A 9816-nucleotide genomic window follows, 5' to 3' on the forward strand; every position below is an offset into this window, starting at 1 on the left:
ATATACAAAATATCATCATTCCCCAAAACAAAGTAATGATCTAATTTGACTCTTATAGTTTTGAGTGTACAAATTATAATATTCCAATTTAAGTTTACTCCTTTGGTATCTCATTACAAAACTCTCACTGTGGGTACACTTGCTTTCTATTTTGACAAGCTCCAAATTGTCCCTTCTTTTTTTTTTTTGGTGGTGATACTGGTGTTACCGGGGGATTAGAAATCATGTCAGGTCCTTGTCTGGGGTCACAATCAAAGAATTGATCTGAGAGACAAGGAGTGCATAGCAAAGCAGCAAGTTTTGTTGAAAGTAACACCCTATCCTCTGTTTATAACACATGCATAAGGAATCTGTGGTCATTGTGTGGAGGAACACAAAATGTTTGCCCTTCCTATGAACAAATGCCCTATATATGAAGAAAAAAGAAAGGAAGGAAGGAAGGAAGAAGAAGGAAGGAAGGAAAGAAAGAAAGAAAAGAAGAAAGAAAGAAAGAAAGAAAGAAAGAAAGAAAGAAAGAAAGAAAGAAAGAAAGAAAGAAAGAAAGAAAGAAAGAAAAAGAAAGAAAGAAAGAAAGAAGAGAGGTCCTTAAGGGAAAAACCAAGGGCTAGAGCCTCCCAGATCAAGTGCCCCATGGTCTGGGGTCTATCTGGTTTTCATGTAGCTTGTTTCAAGTTGCTGGGAAAAATCTGTGCATCTTGCATGTAGGGCAGATTTGATTGACAGCCAGTCCATACTCACAATTTATAAATATATGCTTGAGACGCAAGTAATATTTATGAAGTCCTAAGGGGGGAAAAAAACACCTAAAAGTTTTACTAAAGGTGATAGGTGGGCTACACTGAGTATGCCTTCAGAACTGGTTGGAACAGGTTATCTCTTCCTCCCCTCCCCTTCTCCTCCTTGCAGGATGCAAGGAACCTCCAGAACTGCAGTGTTAACTGGGGTGTTTCTGGGCAGTATGGAGGAGGCTCAGATCTTATCTCCCCTGCTGGTCTTTACATTTAACCTGTATATCCCAGACCTCTACATTGCTGGGGTTTGAACTCAGGGCCTCCCACCTGAGTTACATCCTCAGACTTTTTTTGCTTCAGGCTATTTTTTTAGTAGGGTGTTGCATTCTTGCCAGGACTGGCCTCAGACCATGATCCTCCTATCTATGCCTCCTCTTACCTGGGATCCCAGAGTGTGCCACCGCACCCAGCTTTTATTGGTTGAGATGAGGTCTTCTTAACTTTTTGCCTTGAACTGTGATCCTCCTAGTCCCCACTAACCTAGTGGCTGAGATTACAGATAAAAGCCACCATATCTGGCAAAAATTGCCCCATCTTTATCAATAAAACCATTCTTATTGATTACTTCTTTTTTAAATTTTTTGGCTGTACTGAGGTTTGAACTCACAGCCTCATCTAGGTAGGCAGGCACTCTACCACTTTATCCACTCCACCAGCCCTTTTTTGTGTTGGGTATTTCTGAGGTAGGGTCTCTTAAACTATTTGCTGGAACTCACCGAGAACCATGATTTTCCTGATCTCTGCCTTCCAAGTAGCTAGGATTACAGGTGTGTACCACCAGTGCCAGGACGTGATCATTCCTTTCTGCCTTAAATGTGGTAGATACCAAAAGAAGAAAAACTGCCTTGAGAATCAAGCTGTTGAAAATCACTCTAAGTTGCCCAACCAAGAATGAAATAAATAAAAAATTGTCTGGGTGCGAGTGGCTCATGCCTGCAATCCTAGCTACTTGGGAGATTGAGATCAGGAGGATCATGGTTCGAAGCCAACCTCAGGCACATAGTTAGAGAGACTCCACTTCTAGAAAATACCCAACACACAAAAAGTCTGTTGGAGTGGCTCAAGTGTTAGAGAGTACTTGACAAGCAGGCATTGAGGCCCTCAGTTCAAACCCAAGTACCACCAAATAATAAATAAATAAAAATAAAAAATCATTTTACTGAAATTATTTTTGAAATTATTAGGTGTAAATTTGCATTAGGTATAAATTTGCAACAAGCTTATCCCTAATTGTAAATTGTAGCAAAATATAATTTAAAGAGAACACAGGTGCTATGGTCTGAATATTTTGTGTCCCTCCAAAATTCCTATTTGAAACCTGATCATCTATGTGATAGCATTAGAAAGTGGGGCCTTTAAGAGGTGCTTGGGTCACAAGGTCTCTGCTCCTTCATGAATAGGGTTAGCATCCTTAATAAGTGGCTTGAGGGAACTTGTGAGCCTTTTGCCCTTCCACCAACAGAGAACACATATAAGGTACCACCTGTGAGCAGAGGGTCCTCACCAGACATCAGATTTGATGATTGGGTCTGACATTGAAACACAATCTTCCTGATCTCAGTCTTCCAAGTAGCTAGGACTATAGGCACGAGCAACTGGCGCAGGGCTCATAAAGCTTATTTTTGCTCCGACTCTGTTCCCCAATATCCCTCACTTATTAAAAACCCAATAGTGATGGATAATAAGGGATTAAGGCATAGGAAAAAAGCAAGAGTTTGCTGACAGTGCAAAGATTTCTGGAGATCTAAACACTTGGAAGAGGTAAATATTACTCTCCTTGTTTATATTTATCCCATAATTTCAAAATAAATATGTATTCAGATCTACATTGGCAAAAACTGCAATTTTGCGTAATTTTTGTGTATATATATATATGTATATATATTTTAGCAATGATTTATTTCATATAACAGGGTAAATGTAGGAAGAAATGGGAGAAAAAAAGAAACACTTCCTGTTCCCCATGCAGGAAATGAGTAAAGACTTGCATTGGTGGTTCTTTTCTGTGATCTTTTTACTTTTTGAACTGGGGGAATACCTGTGGTTATGACCTCTAGTAGTCATTAGTCACAGACAACGGTTCTGGGTGGCCTCGTGGGGTACTGTTTATTATTCTACAAACAGAGATGGGATGAGCTTAATCAAAACACAGGGGCAAAAAATTTAGGACTTTCCTTTACCAGTTCTCTCTCTCCAATTCTCTTTCTCTCCTCTCTCTCCTTACCAGTTGTAAAGAGTTTACAGCTTTTTAAAATCCCACAGGAGAAGGCAGATATATATGCAGATAATCCCTCTATTCATTAATGTGTGTGTGTATTTATATATGTTGATGGTTAAGGAATTTAAACTCAGGGCTTTGTGCTTGCTAGGCAGGTGCTCTACCACTTGAGCCAAAACTCCAGCCCAATTTTTTATATGTACTTCAACTTTACGAACTTATCTTATGGAAATCAAAACTTGAATGGTATTTTGACTAGTTCTTCTCTCTTGACTAATTCTTTTATTTTTACCCTCCCGAATTGTCACAATTTCAACTCCAAAATTTCTATGTTGAGTGAGCATTATAAATCTAGTTTAATAGACAGATCCAATTTTGTTTTTCTTTTGACTATTTTTGTGTTTGAACTCCAGGTCTCATACCTGCTGGACAGGCACTCTAACCCCTGAGCCAGACCTTCAACCCCCCCAAACTGAGTTTTAAGTAGATCATTACAATGAGTAGTTAAGAATGCTAATGGTGACCTAAAGGAAGTCTGACTACAGAAAGAGTTCAATTTAAGAAGAAGAAAAGAAAGCCTTTCAGGAGCAAAAACTGAAGAGATAAATTGGTGCTTTCCCTTTTTTGTTCTACTTGGCTAAGAATGCACTACTCAGAAGTATCATATCTACCAAAAAAAAAAAAAAAAGGAGACACTGAGTCTTCTAGATAAAAATTTAAATTAGATATCCCATGAGATTTGATTCCTACACAAGTGAGGATATAAAAGGAAATAATGAAGATTAAAAGAATAAAGAAAGTAGATTAGAACAGGGTCAGGGGGAGAAATACTACACACAGAAAGAGGCAGAAGTAACCTTTGACAGGAAGGAGAGGATATATATTATTCATTGTTTCACAAAGTTAGTTCCAAAATGCTCTGAAAGAAAATTGCACACAGCTGTTTGGTTTCCTCTCCAGAGATCCTAATTGGAAAGAGCTGAACATTGCTAGTGGCCAGAGAGCCGTGCTCTATTCCAAAGAGAGTTGAGAGTATTTGCAGATTCTCTGTATGGTTCTAGCATTTTACCAGTTGTTATGAACTTAGTGAAAGCTGACATTTGAAACACACTGTATTCAATGTCAACACTTGGGTTTTTTTTTTTTTATCAGAATTGTACGGTGGAAAGGACACTGGATTGAGTGGAAAGAAATTCAGGTTTTGGTTCTATCTTTGCCAATAAATAGATGAATAAGTTTGAAAAGTGATTAATATTTTTGTGCTCAGTTTCTTATTTTTAAATGAGTAAGGTTGAAATGGTATAAGGCTTCTTTCAGTTCTTATTTATCTGGTAATCTTTTCAAGTTCTTCCAGCAAAACTTAACCAATATGCTAGTAAAAAACTATCTAAATGATTTAGGAAAAAATGGAAGTAAGACAAACACAACAAAGCCTTTCAGAAGCTGCAACTTTTTTTTTTTTTTTTTAATGTCACTGGTTCTCAAATTCAGGGCCTGACACTTGCTAGGTAGGTGTTCAACCACTTGAGCCACTCTGCCAGCCCTTTTCTATGTTGGGCATTTTTGAAATAGGTTCTCGCTCTTTTGCTCAGGCTGGCCTCGCTGGAACTGCTATCCTTCTGATCTCTGCTTCCCAAGTAGCTATGATTATAGGCGTGAACCACTGGTACCTGGCAGTATCTGCAACTTTTGTATTAATCAATTGTGCTGAAATAATTATGTTTCTTTCTTTTTTTTTTTTTAGTGTGGGGTTTGAACTCAGGGCCTCACACGTGCTATGCATAAGCTACCATTTGAGCTATGCCCACAGCAGGTGTTTTTTGTTGTTGTTTTGTTTTTTTAGGTTTATACATTAATATGAGGGGTTTTTATTGTGATAATTCCATGTATGTGTACAGTGTACTTTGAACAAGTTCAACCCCCTCCTTTATATTCCCATTCCCCCTCCCTCCTCCTCACTTTTTATAGTGTTTGGTGGTTTTCATTATGTTGACTTCAATTATGTACATGTAACATAGTTCCATTCTTTTCCCCCTTCAGTATCCTAACTTCTCAGTAATTATTCCCTTCCCCCTTTAGTTAATGTTCTTAGTTTAAGAGGTGCAACATTTTTTACCCTAAGTCCAGTTTTCTGTAGGGGAGATTGAGATTTGTCATAGCTAATCCTCAACTCTACTCTTAGTTCTCTTTAGTGAAAAGGAAGAGAGCAATGTATCTTCAGTCTGGTAAATCAATACAGATTAAAGTTAAAGAAGGAGAGTGTATGTCCATAAATGCAGTGGTGGCAAAGTATGAATATTATAAATTTGCTTACTTATCTACCCCAGAGTCTATTAGTAACTCCATCATATAGTTATTCAGAATTATGGAATTTTGAGTGGAAATTGTGGAATTATGAATTATGGAAAGTTGAAGCCAGTCTGACAAGTCATGTTATCTTAATGGATCACTGCAGACTGATGGATGGTCCCAATTTCTGGTCCAGGTCTTGTCACAATGAGCCCCTGGAGAATTATTCAGGTTAAACTTCTAGCTGTCCAGAAGACTTGTGCTACTCAGTATGGTAGCCACTGGTTACACTGAACAGTTGAAATGTGAAATAAGTGTAAAATACACGCCAGCATTTGAAGATAGTATTAATTGTAAAACTCTCATTAATCATTTTATGTCAACTAAATCTGGAAATTATATTGTATATCTTGGATATGTCAGGTTAGGTGAAATGTATCAAAATTAACTTCATGTGTTTCTTTTTTACACATAAATAAATAAATTTTAAAGTATTGGGGCTTGAACTCAGGGCTTCATGCTTAGACAAGCACTTTACCACTTGAGTTATATCCCCAGCCTTTTTTGCTTTTTAGTATTTTTCAGGTAGGGTCTTGCTCTTTTTGTCTAGGCCAGCTTCCGACTGTGATTCTCCTACTGTCCAAGAAGTTGGAATCACAGTCACACCCCCAGTCTGTTTTTGAGACAGGATCTCTGCTGACTTTTTTGCCTGGGTTGTCCTTGAAATATGATCCTCCTGTGTCCCCATTCTGAGTAACTTGGATTGTAGAGGCCTAACAATTTTTTGCTTGTTTGTATTTTGCAGTACTGGAGATTGAACTCAGAATTTAAAAAAAAATTTTTTTTGCAGTGTTAAGCTTTGACCTCAGAGCCTCCAACTTGGCACTTATTAGGCAAGGACTGTGCTAGAAAAATTATATTTATGATTTACATTTGGGGCTCAAATTACATTTCAGTTGGGACAGTGCTGTTCTAGACCATCAGCTCCTTGAACACTCAGAGGCCATTCCTATCTGACTCTGTATAATGTCCTTAGCACCTGATGGGAATGAAAAATAGATGTGCTAAATGCATTGTTAGTGAATGTCAAACAGATGATAATCAGGGACCCTATACCTCTGAACACTGCTGGAAATACTCTGAGAAAACTTTGTTCTCTAATCCTTCCACTTTTTAGTTCCAAGCTGTTTGTTTTCCAGTTTCAGATATCCTAATGTATCAATGGTTCCTTACTTTAAGCTCTAATTCCTTGAATGGATTGAAGTCTCCTTAACCTCTTTAGTCAGCTAATAACATTTTTTTCCTTAGGGATAAAACTCTAGATAGTCTCTTGTCAACTCCACTCATCCTTAGCCTTTCCAAAAGCACTTTTCCCAGAATCTCCTTCTCCATATGGTTCCAGGTTGGAATCTGTTGGTGAAAGGCACAAACTTGCTGCTCAAGATTAAAAGGCAAAAAAGGAGGAAACATTGTTTCCCAGAGTCAGTTTCAGGAAGATGCATGGGCAAGCAGAGGTTCACAGCTGCTTCCAGATGAACTTGTGTGTGAGACTGGAGTTTGAATTTAGGGCTTCAAGCTTGCAAAGCAGGTGCTCTATCCTTTGAGCCACACCTCCAGTGCAGTTTGCTCTGATTATTTTGGACATGGGGTCTGGAGAACTATTTTTCTGGGATGGCCTCCAAGTGAGATCCTCCTGATTTCAGCCTTCAGGTAGTTGGGATTACAGGCATGAGCCACCGGCATCCAGCTCCAGGTGAACCTCTTTTTTTTTTTTTTTCTCTCCTGGGGTTTGAATTCAGGTCCTCATCCTTGCTAGCGAGTGCTCTACAGCTTGAGCCATTCCACCAACCCTTTTTTGTGTTGAATATTTCTGAGATAAGGTCTCTTGAACTATTTCTCTGGACTGACCTCAAACCTCAATCCTAATCCCTGCCTACAGAGTAGCTAGGATTGCAGGTATAAACCACTGGCACCCAGCTCCAGGTGAAATTTTTAAGAAGCTCCTATACCTGTGTTGTCATCTGAGGCAGCTGTTGTGAGGTGAACTTGCTATGAAGGTAATGAACTTCAGGGCTCTTGTCTTTCATCCACCCTTTCTAAGACTCTGGGAGTGAAGGGCTCTAGCAATCATCACAATTTTACTTATTTCTTTTTTTAAAGAAAGCTGTTTATATTATGTTAGCTTTAATTAAGCATTACAAAACCTGGCTATAGCCCTGAATGATTGAGAGCTTTACAGAGATCTTGTGACTTCAGTGGCTTAAGAAGAAATCTTGAGAACCACTGGTTTTGGGGCTGGAATCTGAAATCTTTCTTCCCTGTGCACTCCCAACAGTTGTGGAAGCTTTAACTTCCCTCATACTAGAAATAGAATGGCTTTTGTTTTCATGACCAAACTAGTCACTGCTTAAAAATGATAGCTGTGAGCAGTTAGATTATGGCACCATTTTTTGGCCCATTTAATCTCAAATTTTAAAAAATGATATTATCTTCTAATAGAAACAATAGCAGCTGGTCACCAGTGGCTCACACCTATAATCCTAGCTACTCAGGAGGTAGAGATCAGGAGGATCACTGCTTGAAGCCAGCCCCGGGAAAACAGTTGCAGAGACCCTATCTTAAAAAAAAAAAAAAAAAAATCACAAAAAAGAGCTGCTGGTGGAGTGGCTCAAGGTGAGTTCAAACCCCAGTATCACAAAAAAAAAAAAAAAAAAGAAAGAAAGAAAGAGAGAAAGAAAAATAAATGATAGCAAAATAATAATAATGATAATATACTATCACATAAAAAAAATCTTAGGGCAAGCCTCATCTTGATCAACACTGGATACTCATAATGCAGCACATGAGTATCCAATGTGGCACATACATAGTGCGTGCTTAGCCAGTATGTGAGTAAGTGCATGAGTTAATGAGTAGGTGAAGGAATAGATGAATTTACCTGCATCTGTATCCAAGCTGCTTCCTAGTTATGATTATTAAAACAATGTAGACCATGTTTGTTCTCATTAATTCTCTCTAGATTTATTTAGCAAAGTACCAAGAATTTCCAGCTGCTTTATATTTTTGGATGAAAATGCTGAGTAGTTTTGGGAGCTATTCCAACACAAATTCTAGGTAATCTCAAAATACATCTGTAATTTTTTTAGGGTCTTCCAGAGGTTAGAGACCACACCTGTTACTTAAGATTTATTTTCCAACAGTAAATATGTATTTAAAAAAAAACTTAACTGTTGAATTAGTTTGAAGAGATCAGCTCCTCTCATTTTTTTTTCTTGCAATCCAATTCTGAAAGGTAAATGGCACAGATAGTCACTCCATTGGATATGAAAGTTAATGGCCAGGCCAGGTACAGGTGGCTCACGCCTATGATCCTTGCTACTTGGAAGGCAGAGATCAGGAGGCTTGAGTTTGGAAGCCAGCCCTGGGCATATAGTCATCTAGACCCTATCTTGAAAAAAGCCATCACGAAAAAGAGCTGATAGACTGGCTTAAGCCATAAGAGTACCTGCCTACCAAGCTTGAGGATGTGAGTTCCAACTCCAGTACGGTCAAAAAAAAAAAGTAAATGGTCAGACTAGATCATGCTTACAATAATTGTGAAAACATAATCTTTGAAAGTTAAGAAATAATTTAATCTTGCTTAGAATAAGACCACTATTCTTTAGTCATTCACACTTATGGAACATTACTGTATGCTTCACACTGAAATAAAATGAAAAAATGAAACAAACTTTTAACTGCAATTTTTTTTTTTTTTGGTGACTCTGGGTCCAGCCCTTTTTGTGTGTGTTGGGTTGTTTTTCTTTTTTTTTTTGTTTTTGGCAGTCTCATGGTTGCTATGCAGAAGCTTTACACTTTAGCTACTTCACCAGTCCTTTTTTCTGCTAGATATTTTTGAGATAGGGACTTTTGAACTGTTTGCCCTAGCTGGCTTTGAGCCTCTGTTCTCCTGATCTCTCCTTCTTGAGTAGCTAGGATTGCAGGTATGAGCCACCAGCACGATGCTAATTTTTAGTTTTGCAACTTTTAATTTGTTTTGATTGGCTTTTGAATTTGGGGCTTTACTACTTGAGCCATACCTCCAGTCCTGTATTTCAATTTTTTTTCCATAAGTGTGTCTTTGAAACTGCATGTAAACTTTAAAATACAGGTAAGTTACATGGAAAAGCTCAACATTCCATATTTTGCTATTTTTCCTAAGTTTTTTTTAGGCATCAGTAATATTACATGGGGGTTGCATTGTGATATATACACAGGATACTTTGAACAAGTTCACCCCCTAAGAATTTATTTTTTAATATTTGTATTTGTCATGGATGGAATAAAAATGTAAACAGATAGTGTAAATTCATATTGATAATGACTACATAGATAAGAAAATGAGTTTGGAAGAATTCGCTCTTTTTTTTTTTTTCATTTTGTGAACATTTACTGTGTTCAAGCTGTGTGCTAGGTATTGTGGTAAGCAGTGGAGATGTAAAAATGAACACGATAGCTACTTTCCTGATGTGGGGTGGA

General features: G+C 37.9%; 1 pseudogene; it reads left to right on the plus strand.

Moving 5' to 3' along the window:
• Window positions 1-275: 275 nt before the first annotated feature.
• LOC141424556 (small nucleolar RNA SNORA11) lies at window positions 276-414 on the plus strand (annotated as a pseudogene).
• The last annotated feature ends 9402 nt before the right edge of the window (window positions 415-9816 follow it).

This window comes from Castor canadensis, chromosome 6 (genome assembly GCF_047511655.1).
Source record: "Castor canadensis chromosome 6, mCasCan1.hap1v2, whole genome shotgun sequence".
Lineage (NCBI taxonomy): Eukaryota > Metazoa > Chordata > Mammalia > Rodentia > Castoridae > Castor > Castor canadensis.